The sequence below is a fragment of the Triplophysa dalaica genome, chromosome 17 (assembly GCF_015846415.1).
Source record: "Triplophysa dalaica isolate WHDGS20190420 chromosome 17, ASM1584641v1, whole genome shotgun sequence".
In the NCBI taxonomy this organism is placed as follows: Eukaryota; Metazoa; Chordata; class Actinopteri; order Cypriniformes; family Nemacheilidae; genus Triplophysa; species Triplophysa dalaica.
In genome coordinates, this window is record NC_079558.1 from 13,547,403 (window position 1) to 13,568,148 (window position 20,746).

The 20,746-nt window shown below is 39.0% G+C and overlaps 1 long non-coding RNA gene across 4 annotated transcripts in view; it reads right to left on the bottom strand.

The window, feature by feature from the left end:
• Positions 1-20,746, bottom strand: part of LOC130438607 (uncharacterized) — an 82,650-nt gene that overhangs the window by 4,660 nt on the left and 57,244 nt on the right. For 2 of the 4 annotated variants that reach the window (XR_008909355.1, XR_008909356.1), the window contains exon 2: positions 11,252-11,347. The exons of the other annotated variants lie outside the window; for them this stretch is intronic. This is a non-coding gene — a long non-coding RNA (uncharacterized LOC130438607). The remainder of the gene's footprint in view (positions 1-11,251; positions 11,348-20,746) is intronic. 4 annotated transcript variants of the gene reach the window in all.

Genomic DNA, 20,746 nt, shown 5'->3' on the forward strand with positions numbered 1-20,746 from the left:
TGGGATTATTGCAGAATATGAGACCGTATTCAACCCGATGATCTAATGGAAACCGTCTGTTTCACTATGAAATGAACAATTCAATTGTGAAATGTAAAAAAGAAATATGCGTGTTATGACAATCTTATGTTCAAAGGAATACAAGAAACACAAAATTTATGAACAAAACCTCAACACATAAACACAACAAGAGAGTAAAGGAAATAACATTTGACAGAATCCACTACAGCTCCATTTATTTGTTTGCGGCACACTCCAATCTGAAGGAAATACTGTCCAATCTGGGCAAAAATCATTTTCAAACAGTGCAAATATTTATAATGCTTGGGAAAAGTCCCTCAGTATTAAAGACATTTTTGAACCAAAAATATAAATTCTGACATTATGTACTGACCCTTATGATGTCCCAAATCCGATATTATTTCCTCTGTGAAACACACACACATAAAAACAATTCAGACTTTTCCTTTTTATGATTATTATTTTAACAAGCATCTTTAAACAGAAATCATGGAGGAATGTTTATAATTAAAACTTGAATTGCAAATACCTACAAATAAACCTACAAATAAACAATGGCGATGGTGGTCTAGTGGGTTAAACCACTGAACTGGTAAATCAAAAGGTTGCTGTTTCGATCCCAGCATCAACCACCAGTGTGTCCTTGAGCAAGACACTTTACTCCATGTTGCTCCAGGGGGATTGTCCCTGTAGGAAGTGCACTGCAAGTCGCTTTGGATAAAAGCATCTGCCAAATGACTAAATGTAAATGTAAACCAGTCAGAGAGTAATTTTGGTGTTAGAAACAGTGCAATTGTTTAATAATACGGTGATCAGATAGAAAAGAACGCTCAGACGACACTAGAAAAGATCATGTTCACATACAGATTACGCACTCACCAATAACTCCATATCACACAAAATAACACCGCGAAATCTCTGACCACAATCACATTTTGTACCTCAACCACCTTCACAGCCCATGCAGATGGTGTTTAATGGCTCATTGATAAATGACAGTCATTTTAATAGCTATCTTCAGCAACAATGGCCAAATTTTTTTCATGGAAACAAATGACTCACCTCATGACTCACTAGTGCAACAGCAAAAGTAGTTATCAGAGGAAAAATCCTCACTTTTTATAGAATGAAAGTAATGGCCAAAAGCAAATGATCATTGTCTGATCAACAAGAGCTCATTACTGGCTGGGCCTCATGCCTTCTCGAATGTCTTCAGACAAATTCGACCGGTCAAATCAAATGGGAGTTAGATAATAGTCGTAAAAAAACGACTATTTTGTAAAGACAAAAAATTAACTGGACTTGGAAAGAAAACTGGCAAACCACTAGGAAACTGCATGCCCAAAGAAGAATGACAGAAAAAGCCAAAGTAATCCTGGTCTTCCTACCTGAACTACCAAAAAAATCCTGCAAATTACCATCAAATTCATAATCTCACAACCAAAACCAAATCTCCAGAATCAGATGGACTCCCAGCGGAATTTCTTAAATAGATTTATCATTAAAGATGATACCTGACACTTCTCAGAAAATACATTTTGAAACGTAAATAGAATTATTATCTCTTTTGTTCAAAAATCGAATGAAGAATTAAAACAATGCTCCAGTTATTGCAGGTTACTATTTTGTTTGTTCATAGAACCCCAGGCAGATTTCAACAAAACCCAAGAAACCTTTTTCTGGATTTTAGACACTCATATCACTGTGACATGTGTATTTTGTTTAAAAATACATTTAATTATAGTAAGTTTATTTACATTTTTGACACCAAAATCAGGTTACCTCAGACTCAGTCAACTCAAGAAAGATCTCTCTCAATGAAGAGCTCACTGCTGGAAAAGGCAAACACTAATCAGACTAACTTCTTTGTTTGGTTGGATCTCAAAGCAATACCACATAATTAACTTACACTTATTTAGAGTTTACCAAACTGAGGTCTAATAACACAAACCCTGGTTAGATATACTTAGATAATCAATCCATTGTTCAAGACCCACCCATAATTGTCCATGCCAAAACCATCAAGAAACATAATTGCTTTAACTATCAAACTATTATTAAACTACATTGCCTCAACCTATACTGTTTACTGGAAAATTAATATTTTCCAACTGGAAAATCAGTTTGTTCTGTATCTTTTCTCCAAAAGAGCATTGTCCATATTGTCAGTAATGGTCTACTCATGATCTTTGACCAATTCCAAAACAAGTGTAATTTGAAGAACTTGCATGTAAGATGCTTTGAGAGAGCCATTCATGCCACAGTTTGTAAAAAACGCTGCTAGAGAGGGCGCACAGTCAAAGCAACAACAATGCAGTAGCTTTATGATGCTGTAAATGAGCGTGGAATGATTCTTCAACTCCACCCCTGATGGCTATCAATCAGATGGGAATGAGAAATCATGTTAGCCGACGAGTTAAAGTTTTATTAATGTTGCAAATAATTGTGGTCCATAAATAAGTAACTGCTCGAAACAAGCTAGTGGCTTGAATATATAAAACTGGTGAATAACAACTTTTCTAATAATTCTCCCGGAAAAGCACGCTGCACAGCCACAGGAAAGCAGGAGATGGAGCATGTGCAGACCTCACTTTCACTTATAAGTAGGAGGGAGAGACAGCAGATGTTCGCAAAGTTCAGGTGTTTGTTTGTTCTCTGCATATGGGCGATGAATGTTATATAAACTGTAGAGATAACGCTGGATTAGGAGATTGTTTGAAACTGATATGTGGAGCCGTCCCAGTGCTAAAAGATGCCGGACATGAAACACATCCTGTGAGTGACACTGATGTCTGTGTTTTGTTGACAATGGGTGCGCACATGCTTTGGTTCAGCCTGACCCTCCCCCTCGCACGCGCTGTATGTTTTCGGAAACAATCATAAAGCTGTATCTATCTTTTATAAATGTGATCAAACTAAATGCTCTTCGAAGATACAAAGTATGCAATACTACTCTATAGGTACTCAAGATTAATATGAGATTGGCAGAAACCCTGTGTGTTAGGCCTGCTTTAAGCAGCAAATCAATACACAGTGCATGGACAATTCACCCCTAAGGTTACAACTAGACTGGCTTAAATAACCTTGACTAGCCTCTCTAATAGAAGAAACCTACCAACCAAAGGGGTGACAAAATCTCACAATGAAGATATAGAACATATGACCTTTAAACAATAAAATCAATAAATCACAGAAACCCATAATAACAAAAAATCCAAGAAAGGTTCAAGTCTGCAAACAATAATGGCAAATTACACAAACCTCATGGTTAGCATGCAAGTGATGACTACAACAAACAAATCGTCATCACATACCCCTCCACCCATAAGCCTGTTACTCCTCACCGTGGCAGAACAAAAAATCTGTGATCACATTCTGTGTAACGGCTCTGTACCTTACTTGAAATTTGAAAGGTTGAAGAGAGAGAAATACCAGCGAGTAATGCGGGCATTGCTGTATGTCAGTTTGTGGAGCCATTGTAATGCCAAATGAACAGTCTCTAGTATAAAGTCCTTGGCCATGAGATAATACTTCAAGGTATCTAAGGCCTACTTAACAGATAGAGCCTCTTTCTCTACCGTAGAGTAATTAACCTCACAAGGAAACAGTTTACGGCTTATATACTGCACAGGTCTACAGTCTTCACTGTTACCCTGTAGCAGTACAGCTCCAAGCCCTACCCCTGAGGCATCTGTTTGCATCCAAAAGGGAAGGTCAAAATTAGGGCTTTGCAATACTGGGTCTTGACATAGACAGACTTTAAGATCCTGAAAAGCAGTTTCACAAACAGGTGTCCACACAACCTTTTGTGGGCTGTTCACAAAAGCACAGCAGCTCGACTGGAAAAGTTGGGATTTTAACATTTGTACCAGCCTACGAAGCCCAAATATGACCTCACCCGCTTCTTGGTTATTGGCGGTGGGCTAGAACTCACCACCTCCACTTTTTTCAGTTGGGGCTTGATTACCCCACCCCCCAATACATTCCCAAGGTAAGTCAATTCAGACTTTGCAAAATGAAATTTAGTGGCGTTAACCACCAGTCAAGCATCACTAATTCTGGAGAACATATCAGACATGTGGTCCATGTGGTCTTCCCATGAAGAACTGTAAATGACAACGTCATCAATGTAGGCTGATGCAAAATCCTCTATGCCCCATTATACACAGTCCATAGTCCTCTGAAACGTGGTCACAGGTCCATGAATGCCATGACATTGAATTGATAATGGGCACTTGGAACCCTGAATGCAGTCAGCTCCTTAGCACTATTGGCTAGTGGGAATCTGCCAATATCCTTAACATTAGTCCAGCGTCATCAGGTATTTGGCCTTCCCTAGCCATTCAACAAGTTCATCAACCCTTGGCATGGGGTAAGGGTCAAAGGCAGATATGGCATTCAATTTACAAAAGTCTTTGCAGAACCATAAGGTACCGTCCTTTTTCAGTGCCACAGGACTGCACCGTTCACTCCTAGAAGGGTCAATTGTGTTAATTTCCCACATTGTCTCGACTTCCTTCTTTATTTCTGGGATGAGCAAGGCAGGTATCCTGCAACACGTCTTTCGTACAGCGTTAAGAGACGAATGGGCTTTTGCATTAACTCGGTTCTGCCTGGCCTTTCGCTGAAGACACCAACTGGGACCCGTGACCGAAGATTTTCTTGCTGCCCAGAGCTTAGATGTCCCAGATCAGGCAACACAAGAGGAACCTAATTGTTGTGTATTGCTCGATAGATTCCTCCTCATCTAACAAATTTGTCTGATGGTTGGCCTGTTCTGCCCTGCCAGGGTCTTAGTAGATTGACATGAAAGACTTGTTTTTCTTCCATCGATCAGGCAGACATATCTCATAATTGGTAGGACCCATCTTTCTCAGTACCTCATAGGGGCCCTTCCAATTGGTAAGCAGACCACTGTCTGACGTTAGGAGGAGTAGTAACACTTTCTGACCCACATTCAGCATTCTCTTCCAATAAGACTGTTAATACACGTTTTTTCCTTGGCCATATTGGTGTGACCAGCTCTGCCATAGTGTCCATCTTATCTCTCATTTTTAGAACGTAAGAGACAATTTTCATCCGCTCTTTAGGTTTGTCTCCCTCCCAGGCTTCTTTCAGGATGTCCAATGGTCCCTGAACCTGACGACCATACAGTAGTTAGAAAGGATAATTTTAAGGTCTGATTGAATCGCTCAACCATACCATCAGTCTGGGGGTGGTATGGAGTGGTCTTAATGGCCTGTATGCCTAGCATTGTACAGACTTCTCTGATCTGTTTCGAAGTGGAATTTGTAGCTTGGTCTGTAAGGATTTCGGTAGGTATCCCTACCTGAGAAAACAACTGCACCAGAGCGTTAACAAAATCAGCATCTCAGCGTTGATTTCAAACTTGTCTAGAATTGCCTTATGGACTTTGTCATACACAAAAAAGTAAGTTCCAGTGCCACATAGGCTGTACTCTCTTTGCCTGTTAACAGTGGCACTAAGTGCAATGTCCAGTCCTGAGATGGCCATTGTAGTGAAGTAGGCGGGGCGAGACCGTGGTTCGAGACCGATGAGTAATTGTGAATGAGCGCCAGCTGTGCGCACACCGGGCTCGAATCACGTAGGAGTTTGGGAGCATATAAGAGAACGAGTGAGGACCGGGCCCGGACACATGTTAAGTTTATATTTATGTTTGTGTTGCCGGCAGTCTTCCGTGAGGGGCTGCCGGCTGTCTTTTATACTTTGTTATTATTTGATTAAATGTTTTAATGTTTGCTGGTTCCCGCCTCCTTCCTTCCATATCTTGAATCTTGTTACAGCCATCTACAGGCTTGAGCAATCCATTCAAATGTGGTTAAATAGTGTTCTATATCATCATCCTCATGAAATGGTAACATCTTTGGTCCTTGCCAGCCCATCCATTGCAGTGCCTGTGTCCCTTGTAGTTGCCCTGGTGATGGTCCTGTATTATCTCCCTGCTGGCTGCTTTGCCTTCTATGAGCCATTTGAGTGGGAAGAGCTGCGTTCTCTGGTGAAGAAGGTGGTGAAATATTATGAGTTGGCACACCACCCAGTGTTTGCGCACCAACCGCACCCTCTCTACCTCTGCCTGTAACTGCCCAAACTGATGCTAAAGAGCACGCCACCTGTGTTCTTGTAAACTGTAGGTATAAAGAACAAAATAAATAAATAAAAATCTAACAATGAGTTCACAAAAACATAATGGCACTAGACTCAGTGCATACTTTGTCGAAACCTGAACAAAGAAAATAGTTGCTTTAAGCAGCAAAACAATACAAAGTGCAAGGACAACTCTCCCATAAGGTTACAACTAGACTGGCTTAAATAACCTTGACCAGCCTCCCTAATAGAAGAACACCAATCAAACTATAGGGGTGACAAAATCTCACAATGAAGATATACAACATATGACAATCAATGAATCATAGAAACCCATAAAAACAAAGATTCAAAGAAAGGTTTAAGTCTGCTTTAAGTTAAGGCTTAGAAATAACAGTTAAAAAAAATCTATGTCCACATTTTATGTGAATATAATGTCTATTTTCTGGTGGTATAAATGATTGTATTACAAAACGGTTAAATAAACGTATTGACTTGAAGTGAATGGAGCTATCAAATTTGTCTAAATCAATTATTTGATCATAATAGGCATAAGGGGCAATATTATTATAATAAAACTGGAAAGTGTCTGGCCTTAACTTGGCGGAGGGTAACTTGGTTTATATAGCTGTCAAAATGTTGCGGCAAGATTCAAAGTTTCGAACAGCTTGCTGAACCACTCTTCAAACGTCATCTATGACATCACTGGTCTAAAGCGATACAAGCCTCGACACGAGCTTCACTGAAAGCATCACTACCTATCAACGAACAACATACCTGATGTTAGCAGGTGTACATTGGCTAGATTATCAGTTAATATAACAACACAGTACCGAAAACTTATTACCGAAACATAAATAAAAGATATTATACTATGTATCATTGAAACCCATAATAACAAACATTCCAAGAAAGGTTTAAGTCTGTAAACAATAATTGCAATGAACACAAACTTCATGCTTAGCATGCAAGTGATGACTAGAACGAACAAATCTTCATCACAATGGGAAAGCATGATAAATAAGCATATTGGTTATTATTGATTGTACCAAGGGGACTGTTGAATGCTTCATTGTGATTGGCCGGCAAACATTCTGAGGGTTTGAATTGTTTTTCAGGAAGTGCACAACTTTAAAGTATTTCCAGTTCTGTCAGCAACATTACAGTTTCATATCACTGTGCCAAGTTTAACTGAATAAGATTATTATACTGTGGGCTACTGTCCACCACAGAATACAAACAGAAACACGTAGGGAATCATTAAAATATATAAAATATACATATGCCTAATAACATTTACAAACAATGAAATCAAATTGCACATTAGTCTTGTGCGAGCTTTGTGTATTGCCTTTGTTACATTCAGCTCTAAAACTGTAACAGAAGAGGAAGATCACATGCAGCACTTTAATAAATTGTTTGTGTAATAACTTGTTGGAAATATTTATCATATATAGTGGGCGGTCCTTTGACAACTCCGCTTTTCGACTCCAGCTCACACAGTATGTGGTACCCACACTGACGGTCACTTGGCTGTTGCGGTGCATTCTACATAACAGTTTATTCCTTTGACATAAATTTCTCTTGCTTATTGGTTTACGTGATTTTTTGTTGAAGACTGGATGCATAAGCATGGACATCGGAAATGGGGGAAAGGGGTGACTGAGTTTAAAGGGCCCTGGCATGTGAGGGGCCTTGAAGTTCCTGAAATTAGATTTATTATTATTTTGAAGTCTGTCATGCCTCACACGAGCACAGCACGCATACAAAGGTGAACTGCACAATATAAGTAAAGTGTTAGGCATTCTGTTATCACTGCGCCAGAGATCTGTTTATTCCTCTCTGTTATTTCCATTTCCCGCTCAAAGTCTGTGTTTACTTACTCCGCTTACAGCAGATGATGGATAGTCTCATCGACAGGTAGATTTAGTAAAATACACTTAACAGCAAGTGCTTGATCAAATGAAAGCAGTATTTGGATATTTTGTTTTAGTATTTGTCGGAAATGTATTGATTTGCAGTATTTTTGGAATCTTACTTAAATGTTTGAAATCGTTCTCGGTGGTCTAAATTAACACCAAATTCACTGCTTCTACCCTTCATAATATCTAGGCAGGACACTGTGGGAGTAATATTCAGCAGACGAACAAAAAAGTAGTTGGAATTGGATATAGCCTACAGGTGTAACCACGCCCCCCTCGTCAGCACTTGGCCACAGATTTACGCTCACTATCCCCAGACTTCTGATTACACCAGCACCTGCACTCAATTCTAAGGACTACTTTTACCCTCTTCTTTAAACATCTCTTTGCCATTGATTATGTTTTGGTATGTTGCTAGTTTGCCTAGCCGGTTTACTTTAGAGATTCTCCGTATATGTTTTTGAATCCTGTGATCCCTGTGTAAGAGATGCTGCTCCAACAATAGCGACAGGAAGGAAATGGAACCCAACAACAACGGTAGGAGATGCAATGGCAGCCCTCAGACATAAGGACATCGTGGGAAAAAGTGCAATATGGCAGAGGGGAACTTAGTTTGGCATCAACCCTACCCCCGTGGCAAAAAGCGACAACAAAGGAACAGCGTCAACTGGTGTTGGAGGAGATTCGGCATCAAGAGGAAACAAGTAGATGTGACAGAGTGGTCTCTCAAACCCAGCAAAGCCATTGGATGAGGCGGGAAGGCATTTACCAGCGCAAAATCACTTGAGATGTGTGTATGGAAACAAACAGGTTAAGTTTTATCATAACAGCTATATATGATGTGCAATTTTATCACCCACAAGTATGCATGTTTGGTATCGGCAGGATCCAGCCTGCCACCTATAGGCAGCTCCAGCAAAACTCAAAACACATTCTTGTGTGTTGTAAAAAGACCTTGACACAAGGAAGATACACATGGCTCCACAATCAAGTACTAAAGTGCTTGGCTGCAGCAGTACAGACCAAAGAGAGTGGCAGAAAGGAGGCGGCAACTTGACACGATTTTTCTACAACACTTCAAATGCTATTAGATTGTTAATGGAATCCCCTGGTTGGGCCTGGGTTCTCCTGAGGATTTTTTTCTCGATTGGAGTTTTGGGTTCCTCGTCATCGTTTGCATATTGTTTTGCACTATTTGCCTGGCTGCTTTAGAATTTAGAAGTTAGACATAATTAATATTGCATATAAGAATTTATAGTCCGTTTAATATTTGACCTGTAGTTCTCTCTCCTTTATCTCAAATGTGTGCTTTCACTGTGCGTGTGTGCGAGTGTGTTTGCGTGTGTGCGACTATGTCAATGTGTGTAAGTATGTATGCATATTGTGTGTGTGGAGCATTTGTATGTCTGTCTTTTGTTGTTTTCACCTTTTCTTGATTTTACAGGTATATGCCTTTAGTTGTTTTTCTTATATTCAATGTGTCTCATGTACAGCTGCTTAGTAACAATGAAAATTGTAAAAAGCGCTATATAAATAAAGTTGAGTTGAGAAAATGCCATTCCCCAAAACGGCATGGCTAACTTGCTAAAAAGACAGCCCTTTATTCGGGAGGGGTAGAAGCCGCGGGCAAAGCCCTTAACCCCAGATTCAGGTCGGCTGAGTATAGCCAGGGATTGGGAAATGCGAGTTGTTTTAAACCCAAGACTTACTTTCCCCTTGGAAATCTCAGCGACCAACCTGCGGCCGGACATGGTTCTTTGATCCAGGTCCAGTAGGACAGTCCTCATAGTTGAGTTGACTGTACCTTGGGTAGAGGCCATTAACAAAGCATTTGAAAGAAAGAATCTCCGGTATGCCAACTTGGCAGGGGAGGCTGATGATCGGGGAAGGACTGCGAAAGTATTCCCGGTGGAAGTGGGCTGCAGGGGCTTTGTTTCCAATTCCACTACAAGGCTGCTCAAGAACGGTTGCCACTGTTGCTGAGAGATGCAGCCACTGAGTGTGGTTGAAAGGAAAGTACGCAACATGGGCTGCCAAGTGGCCAAGTAATAAAATAGTGTTCTGTGTTATATTGTTATGCCATACGGGACTGAGCTTGCATTAACTGAGCCAGTGGGGCTATAACAGCCTTAGCCAATGGGTTGGCGCATATGGTTGTGTTGATTTTGGTATGTGTTGTAATGGTACGCCACACGGGACCGGGGTTACTGAGCGCACATTAACGGTTTAGGTAGTCGTGTCCTAAGGGTTAGAGAGTCGGACTCGTGACCAGAAGGTTGCTGGTTTCGATTCTCAGGGCCGGCGGGTAACAACTGTGGTGCCTTTGAGCTGCAGTGATAGCTCCTCACTGCTTCTGGCAGGTGACCTTTTAATAATGCGACACACACCCAGGTCTGATCAACCTGCGGTGGGCCTCTCTTGGCTGAGGGTTTCTTGTGATAAAGGGCCAAAACACCCAATGAGGCTGAGGTGCACAACTGACGATGTGTCGTATTGATGGGAACCAAACAAAGGGCATTATCAGCAGCACCTCACCAAAAGGTACCTTAACTAAGGATTATGTAATGAAATTGGGACACACAACTCATGAGAGGTCTCTCTGATTATGGCAAGGAAAGGTTAGTATGCTATGTATTACTATAAAAATGTATCCCCCAAACACAGAGGATGCCTACCCAACGAACCAGTGGAACCTTAGACCTCCTTTCCTCTATTCATATTGCTTCCCCCCTGCATAAGGCGTGGGAAATGTCCTGTTGGGCACTTCAACTGTGCTGAAATAGTGGGATTATAACAACTAGTCCTATTTAGAAAATATACTGTATGTACAGTATGTGTATATAAATATATATACTGTGTGTGTGTGTGTGTGTGTGTGTGTGTGTATATATACGGTATATATTCATAATATATGAATAATATTATGAATTTGTTTTAGAAAAAAATACTGCATCGACTGTTGACGATAGAGGACCGGGCCCGGACATATGTTTTAAGTTTGAATCTTATGTTATTGCCGGCAGTGGACCGTGAGGTTGCTGCCGGCATTTTACTTCCCTTTTTTATCTTATTAAAACTTTATTTGAATGTTAAGAAAAAAAAATAACAAGGAAGTAAAATGCCGGCAGCGGGACACCTTCCTCACCACAGTGTGTTAAAGTTATAGCTCACCCCAAAATGAAAATTTGTCATCATTTACTTACCCTCCTCCCATTTCAAAGTTTATATCTTCTGCAGAACACCAAAGAAGATAGTTTGAAGAAAGTTGGTGACCTAACAGCGTTAGCACCCATTCCCTTCTATGGAAACAAAACCAATGCAAGTGAATTAACAAAATGTTAAAGAGCAGGTGTCATGAATATCATGAAATTACTGGCATCTCAGTGCGACTCTGAACTTCCCAAACAAATCGTTAAGAGTTCGATCTTTTAAATGTTACATCGATACGTCACAGTGTAATGCATCAGCAGAATCCCCGCCTTCCCACAAAGGAGGAACACTTTGACATACCCACTAGCACTTCAGTTAGAATTGCGTATACAACATGTCGAGGAAACGCTGTGTTTTGTGCTGTGAATGCAAATGTACCTTGTTTTCGCTGCCAAAGGATGATGATGTGTTAGGATCAGTGTCTCAATTTTTTTTTACACAATATTACTGCAGTACAAGACCAACCTTGTATTATATGCTCGTCATTTTACAGACAATTGCTTTCTCAAATTTTGGCGAGTGTTTTTTGGTGCAGGACATATAGCAGCCCTCATCGCTAAAGATTTTTTCTACTTGCTGAAATTTTCACAGGCCCCACAATTAAAATATATTTTATTGAAAAAATAAAAATGTTGTCTAGTTATTTGTTTGTTTGTTGTTTTAGCCAAAACAGTTTTGTTTCCAAACTGTTTACGTATGTTAAGACATAATGGATAACCTATACAAGGATACTTGCTAATATGGTCATTTTGGCATCAATTCATGTTTATATGTCTGTTCAATAGTAAGAAGATGTGAAAGAGAACTCAATTCAGTAATTTGCATATTGTCTGAGTTGCGTCTTTCCAGTGTTCCGTCGGTGTGATGATCCTGTCCTTTCTGTTCTTGGATTTCGTGCCTTTCAGTACCATGTCTTGTTTGTATGTTCTGTTTTATGTGGAGACACGTGGCAGTATGTTTTGATAATTCACCGCGTGTCCTTCTGTGTTCCGTTTAGCTCCGCCCCCTTGTTTCTCCGTCTGATTTCCCATTAGTGTTAAGTCTTGTCACCTGCCCTTCTCCGTCCCTGCACAATCTCCTCTCGTTATCATGTCCCTATTTAATATCTCTGTTTTCCTTCACACCTCGTTGGTTCATAGTATATTGTGTATTCATACTTGTCTTGCCCTGCGTTAATCTGCATGATGGATTAAGGATTACCGTGAGTGATTTTCCTCCCCGTGAGTTCTGTCAGAGTATTTCGTGTTTTGGATTTATTATTTACTAGCTGTTTTGTTCCCCTCGTGGAAGGTCTTCTGTTTTGTAATACGTCTCTGTTTTGCCCCATCGTGGGTTTTGTTTATTTAAATAAAAGTCTTTTGTTTAACTTCGTCTGCCTGCATCTGGGTTCTGCTCACTCGCTTTTGTGACAGTCGGATTGTGCTACCCTGTCAAATTTTGCTTCCTCCATAAAAAAACAGGACTAACCCCAACCCAACCCCTAAACCTAAGTTACCCCTCCCCCAACCCAATCACAACACCAGGGTAGCAAAATTCGATGGGTAGCATTATTTGACCAAACAGCAACCACGCACATTATTCAAACACCCCGTTTTGCGTCTTTTTGACAATATTTTAATAGGCAAGGCATAAAAATGTTCAAATTATACATTTTCAAGCAAACAAGATGTTTTAAGTGGATATTGATCCATGTTTGAGACACTGTTTAAAGTGTCATGAACATCCACATTCTATTGCCAAGCCACCATTTTGAAAGCACAATGCAATCCTCAGATAAACATGGATAATTTGTGGTAGTAATTTGATGTAGGCCTATATACAGTATTGTTCAAAATAATAGCAGTACAATGTGACTAACCAGAATAATCAAGGTTTTTAGTATATTTTTTATTGCTACGTGGCAAACAAGTTACCAGTAGGTTAAGTAGATTCTCAGAAAACAAACAAGACCCAGCATTCATGATATGCACGCTCTTAAGGCTGTGCAATTGGGCAATTAGTTGAAAGGGGTGTGTTCAAAAAAATAGCAGTGTCTACCTTTGACTGTACAAACTCAAAACTATTTTGTACAAACATTTTTTTACAAACAAGATTTAGCAATCCTGTGAATCACTTAACTAATATTTAGTTGTATGACCACAGTTTTTTAAAACTGCTTGACATCTGTGTGGCATGGAGTCAACCAACTTATGGCACCTCTCAGCTGTTATTCCACTCCATGATTCTTTAACAACATTCCACAATTCATTCACATTTCTTGGTTTTGCTTCAAAAACAGCATTTTTGATATCACCCCACAAGTTCTCAATTGGATTAAGGTCTGGAGATTGGGCTGGCCACTCCATAACATTAATTTTGTTGGTTTGGAACCAAGACTTTGCCCGTTTACTAGTGTGTTTTGGGTCATTGTCTTGTTGAAACAACCATTTCAAGGGCATGTCCTCTTCAGCATAGGGCAACATGACCTCTTCAAGTATTTTAACATATGCAAACTGATCCATGATCCCTGGTATGTGATAAATAGGCCCAACACCATAGTAGGAGAAACATGCCCATATCATGATGCTTGCACCTCCATGCTTCACTGTCTTCACTGTGTACTGTGGCTTGAATTCAGAGTTTGGGGGTCGTCTCACAAACTGCCTGTGGCCCTTGGACCCAAAAAGAACAATTTTACTCTCATCAGTCCACAAAATGTTCCTCCATTTCTCTTTAGGCCAGTTGATGTGTTCTTTGTCAAATTGTAACCTCTTCTGCACATGCCTTTTTTTTAACTTTGCGGGGGATTCTTGAAAATAGATTAGCTTCACACAGACGTCTTCTAACTGTCACAGTACTTACAGGTAACTCCAGACTGTCTTTGATCATCCTGGAGGTGATCATTGGCTGAGCCTTTGCCATTCTGGTTATTCTTCTATCCATTTTGATGGTTGTCTTCCGTTTTCTTCCACGTCTCTCTGGTTTTGCTCTCCATTTTAAGGCATTGGAGATCATTTTAGCTGAACAGCCTATCATTTTTTGCACCTCTTTATAGGTTTTCCCATCTCCAATCAACTTTTTAATCAAAGTACGCTGTTCTTCTGAACAATGTCTTGAACGACCCATTTTCCTCAGCTTTCAAATGCATGTTCAACAAGTGTTGGCTTCATCCTTAAATAGGGGCCACCTGATTCACACCTGTTTCTTCACAAAATTGATGACCTCAGTGATTGAATGCCACACTGCTATTTTTTTGAACACACCCCTTTCAACTAATTCAACTAATTGCCCAATTGCACAGCCTTAAGAGTGTGCATATCATGAATGCTGGGTCTCATTTGTTTTCTGAGAATCTACTGAACCTACTGGTAACTTGTTTGCCACGTAGCAATAAAAAATATACTAAAAACCTTGATTATTCTGGTTAGTCACATTGTACTGCTATTATTTTGAACAATACTGTATAAATATATGTCAGAAATGTACTGTATAGAGGAAGTCAGCTGACAAATATATATTTGAATTTGCTGGATGTGACAACCGAACCATACATTTACTGGATATCACAACCAAATCCATTAGACATTTTCTCAATGTTTATTTACAATTCAGAGAAGAGGTCATTATTTACTCCATCTCATGCATGTACAATATTTATTCTAATAAAAAATATATCTTTAATTTAAACAAAAGTAGAAATATATTTAAAATCCCTCACTTGCTCGTGCCATCACAAGGCATATTATAGGGTTAGGTGAGAAAGAAAACAAATTTATTTACTATTTAGTAAAGAGTAATTGTAAAGCTTGAAATGATGGGTCCAATTGCAAAGGCATGAGCAAAGGATGTTTCCAAATTTCTCATTTTGTGTTTGAGAAAAGATCATGCAGGTTTAGAACATCAGTATAAGTAAGTAATGACTAAATTTACCTCTGGGCTAAACTAGGCTTTTTAGAATGGTCGGCTTAACAGCATTGGCCAAAAAAGACCCTATGGCATGGCACCAAACTGAATCATCCTGCATGACTCCAAGTAAGACTCCTGAGTGTTCTGTTCAGCTTCTGCTCTGTGATTAAAGGCAGATCTGTTGGCCAAGGATCAAGCCTCCAGCCCAGCGTGCTGTTACTGCAGGAGCCACGGACAGAGCCTGGCCAACACAGATCAAGCTGGCAGGCAACAGGGCCCATCATCATGGGGATGCCAGCCTGCAGGAGAGGCTGTTAACCATCCTGAGAAGCCGAAGGCTTGCAGCACTCCTGCTGAGACTTCAAAAAAGGATTTGGAGGAGAGGTTTGTTAGCACTTAAGAATAGTAGGTATTGTATAGGTAAGACTGCCACGAGGGGAAAATGTTGCTGTATCGTTTGGCATAGCACAGTATCTTCATATGTATCACCCTTAAACTGCTCAGGTGAATATGAAGCCAAATATATGCGAAGCCATATATGAAAAAGTACAGTATGAAAAAATAAAAAAAAACTACATCCAAAAATGTAATCCTTGTTTTGATTCAAATCTGATTAAGTCTTTGCCAAAGATATAAATTTATCAGCTTTTTTTTATTTTCTCGGCCCTCATGTTCAAAATGTAATATTTTTTGAAGAAATCGACCCCCACACTAGAAAGAGGATGAAATGGTGATTTTTGACTAGTCTGATGACATCATACTATAAAACTACAACGTTAAAGTTTTATTTTTAATACTGAATAAAGTATATTTATAATCAACATCTGTCTTGCTTCTCCCACATCTCATGGAAGACACATTGAATATTGTCACAGAACTTGGCCACAATGAGGGCAATTTTTTGCTCCCGTACGTCAGCACATCAATCCTGATCACACTGGAATTCATTACAATTTTACTAGGTGGCTAGTTTGTATGATTTGTATGTTGTGAATTGTACACAAATGTACAATTACAAAAAATGGCAATACTGAACCCTACTAAACCTAACATCACTGGCAGAGAAGCAAATCTTACTGAAGTGTACGAATGAGATTGTACGAAATCATTCATTTACCACCTCATAAAAAAAGATCATGTAATTGGTCAAATGAGGCCTATTCCACTGTGTACACACAGTGAGATGCTCGGTGTGGATGTTTTACCCATGATAAGGTTGTAATATTAAAGGCATGCGTGGAAGTGATGGTGGGGGGGGGGCGTGGAGAAGGTTGAAAATGACTCTGTGGGAGTCTTTTGCAATTAGCATCTATTCCACACATCTGGAAACATCTGTCACTGGGGAATTATCTCCTGCTTCTGGGAACAGACCTTGCAGGCCAACCGCATATGTTTTCCAAATGCATGTGCAACTTCGCACACTCATACATGAACAGAACCACATAAATACAGAACTACAAAGTCCAGCTGATATTAATGCATTTCTATAACTAGCAGTTAGAAAATCATACTATCTGCACAGTCGAAAGGTTTTTATAAACACGTTGCATTTACTCAACTCTCTTGCATTCGTTTTCATTTCAAAACGCAAAGCCACTAAAAATATAACATCTGCCAACTTTGTTCCCCTCATACACACAACATAACGGCAAGTATCAATTCATTATGAGGCTCTAATTTTAAAAACTTACAAAAATAAGCAATGATCCCTTTTTCTAACCCAGCACTCTTTTAATCCAGTTTTCAAATTATAGAAATCTGCTTCCATCATGTTTCGGATATTAGGCTAAGTAGGGCTGATGCATTCAAGCCTTTTCATTAAAACTTAATTAAACTGTTTATTTACTTCCACTGGCTCCAACCGAAGGGGCTTGAATCAGGAATCAATGAATCTGAAGGCCTAATGATAGTATGAAAATGAAAAACAGCATTGCATTCACATTGAAAAGGGCTGGCAGCAGATACTGATATCAGAGCCACGTCCAAAAAATAAGGCTAAGAGGGAATGAAGATAAATGTGCTGTTAAGCCACATTTCTGGGGCGACATCAATCCTTGAAGGCATCTACAAGCAACATCCTCTAGCTTTACCTAATAACGTGTACATGGACAACTTCTACGATGACCCATCTACCTGGCGACATCATATCCAATAAAATAAATCCGATTGTGGAATGTTTTGATAGACAGACTGCTGCACGATTATGCAACCCAATCTAAAAGAAGTCAACATACTCTTTTACTTGATCCCACTTGCTTCTCTGTCCAAAACCCATAGCCAGGGGCTCCACATGACTGCAGAACGGGCCTAATGAAACTCTCCCCCAGGAACATTGTGTGTGCCTTACTGGACTGGCCTATTCTCAGTATGCATATAAATGAGTGGGTCGAATTCCAGGCCCAGGGATCTGTTGGAGAAACAGGAGTAAGGTCTGGCCAGGACTGTGTCAATAATTCAACCCTGACCACAAATGCTATCTTCCGCCTCCCAATTGCCTGTTTAAGACAGTTTCCTCATTCTAACCACCATAACAAATAGCCATAGTGAGAAGTACAAAAATACATACATTCAAGGCGATTTACATTTTCACAGCTGCAGTAAAGTGACGGCAAAAAGCTGTGCACTTTCTGTATATCGGCTTTGAGGATTAAGAATACAATGATGATGTCCACATTGATTGCTGCGTGTTGTGTAAGTAATGTGTTTTATTGTTTTCTCGGTTTACTATGTCAGAGTGCACCCATGAAAAATACTGCAATGTAATTTAGTGTTAACTAAATAAAACTCCAATATATTTAGTACAATTTAAAGGCCTATTTATGAAATACTTAAAAAAACTTCCATCCCAAAATTCCTTTAAACAATCATGTATTACGAGTCCATAGATATTGTCAAACAACACACATAAATAGGCTTATTTGGTAGTGTGTTAACACCAAAAGAAAGGTATCACTCCCAAACGCATCATATGCAAATGTAAAAAGTCAAATATTTCAAAACAGTGACATAGGCAGCTCCTGGCAACACACTCCAGTGTGCACGCCACCCTTCACCTGTCCTGAACTAATACAGCTTCACACATAAATAGGACAGCCTATTGAATATACCGTATTACCACTAATAAATGTGAACTACCATTAATAGTCATGACATGTGACCATGACATATTGTAGTGCATTTTAGTAATAACAGTACTTTTCTCTTGCTATGGTATGGTTAAAAAACACAATACATCAACACTATACCATCTAAGAATACTACAGTTTTTTTCAAAAAATATAGGCTACCACAGTGTTTTTCATGTGGTTTGGCAGTTTATTACAACAGTTAATCCACAACTCATGTGAATTAAATGCAGCACATGCTTTGATGGTTGAAAGTTTCATTTTAAACTAAGAGGTAGTAATAAATGGTTATTTCACCTGTCAAATGCCAATTTAACAACTACATTCAGTCCTACATTATTGATGGTGTATGTTTATTGTTCCTGTCGGAGGTTTGCATATTAGTCATTATTACAAAAATTATATAAATCTTTTCTTAAAAAAATAAATCTCCTATAAATAATTATGAAATGAACAATATAAACCAAATTGGGCAAAACATGCATTGCGCAAAGAATGCGTTTTCAAAGAATGCTGTGATCAGAGCACAAAGTACATTCATGTGATTTATAAAGGAAGGTTTCCTCACCATATATGTGACCCTGGACAGCGAAACCAGTCTAATGGGGAAAATAAGATTTATATTGATGTATGAGTTGTTAGAATTGGACAATATCTGGCTGAGATACAACCATTTAAAACTCACAAATCTGAGAGTGCAAAAAATCTAAATATTGAGAAAATTGCCTTTGAAGTTGCTGTGGCAAGCCATCCACTCAAAAAAATAAGTTTTAATTTATTTAAGGTAGGAAATTTACAAAATATCTCCATGGAACATGATCTTAACTTAATATCCTAATGAATTTTGGCATGAAAGAAAAATCGATAATTTTGACCCACACAATATATTTTTGTCTATTACTAAAAATGTTCCCTTGCTACTTAAGACTGGTTTTGTGATCTAGGGTCACATATGGTTCATTGGGGGCGTTTCCGAATGCAAATGACCATGAACGAGCATGGCGCTTCAGAACATGTGGGATTTATCAACAATGATTACTCACTGGTGTGCGTAAGAACCCTGTACGCATGTTTGATAAATACAGATTGTTTTTTACTTAGACACATTATAAATTTCATTCGTAGGACAAAATACATAACCTTTTCTATGCACTGTTGATAAATGAGGCCGCTGATGCGTTGCCTAGTGGTAGAAGTGATCGACTAGTCCAACGCTAGACCAATCAATTCACTCAACATCTTTACTGTGAGGTAACACTTTGCCTAAAGCAGAGGCTTAGATGTGTCTCCCACATATCCTAGTCACTTTCTTTCATGTAATGACAGTGAAAGAATATTTGGCCAGTATAAAAATAATAATAGAAGCTTCACATTAAATGCTTTAAGTCTGAAGCCATACACATTTTTTGTGAAAAATAGATTGAAATTGAGTATTCATTGACTTTTTCCGCAACTGAGGCTCTGTCATATATTGTAAATGGTTGCTCATGAGAAAGTTAGTCATGTCAATATGTGAATCAATCGTCTTTTGAATTTTTCAATAACTCTGGTTGGTTCCTGCCTCAAGTTGTCTGGTTCTTAGTTTCACCTAACAGCACCAAGAATAAATGCTTAACTTTTGGCCTATTACTCACAAAAAACTATTGTATGCCTTACAAGAATGTACACTGACCAAATTTATAAACGCAACATTTTTGTTTTTGTCCCCATTTTTCATGAGCTGAACTCAAAGATCTAAGACTTTTTCTATGTACACAAAAAGCCTATTTCTCTCAAATATTATTCACAAATCTGTCTAAATCTGTGTTAGTGAGCACCTTTGCCGAAATAATCCATCCACCTCACAGGTGTGCATATCAAGATGCTGATTAGACAGATTGATTATTGCACAAGTGTGCCTTAGGCTGGCCACAAAAAAGGGCCACTCTAAAATGTGTTTAAAAAAGTGAATTACAATTGCAAGCGAGATAAAACAACGTATACCCAGTATTATTTTGGGTTACCAGTAGAAGAAAAGAAACATTATTTGGCTAAACTTGAATGCACAACCAGACCAGTTTAATCTAATCTTTGAGACGAGCACAACAACCTGAGCCCAACTTTAGTCTACTCATCACCTTTACTTTAACTGCTTTTTTTAGAAGGTGCAATATTAGCAACTTTGCCATACCGATAAACAAACACTTCGGGTCAGGCAAAAGTTAACTTCGGGCTAGGCATGTAACCGTGGCAACGCATGCATCTAATGAAGAGAAAAACGTAGAATCATTAGTCTAATTTTCTAATTCTAATAATAGTTTGTATTTCCAAAACTCAGGTTATCATTGGCTAAAGAAACCATTTCAAGCTTACCCTTTTCACTCATTGTTTTAGATGAAAATAAGTTTAAAGACTGGTGTGTTGTCTGGTTGAAATGATATTTCAGCACATTCTGTAGTCAAAAGTCAAAATTACCAAAAGTTTAGACATGTGATTTTC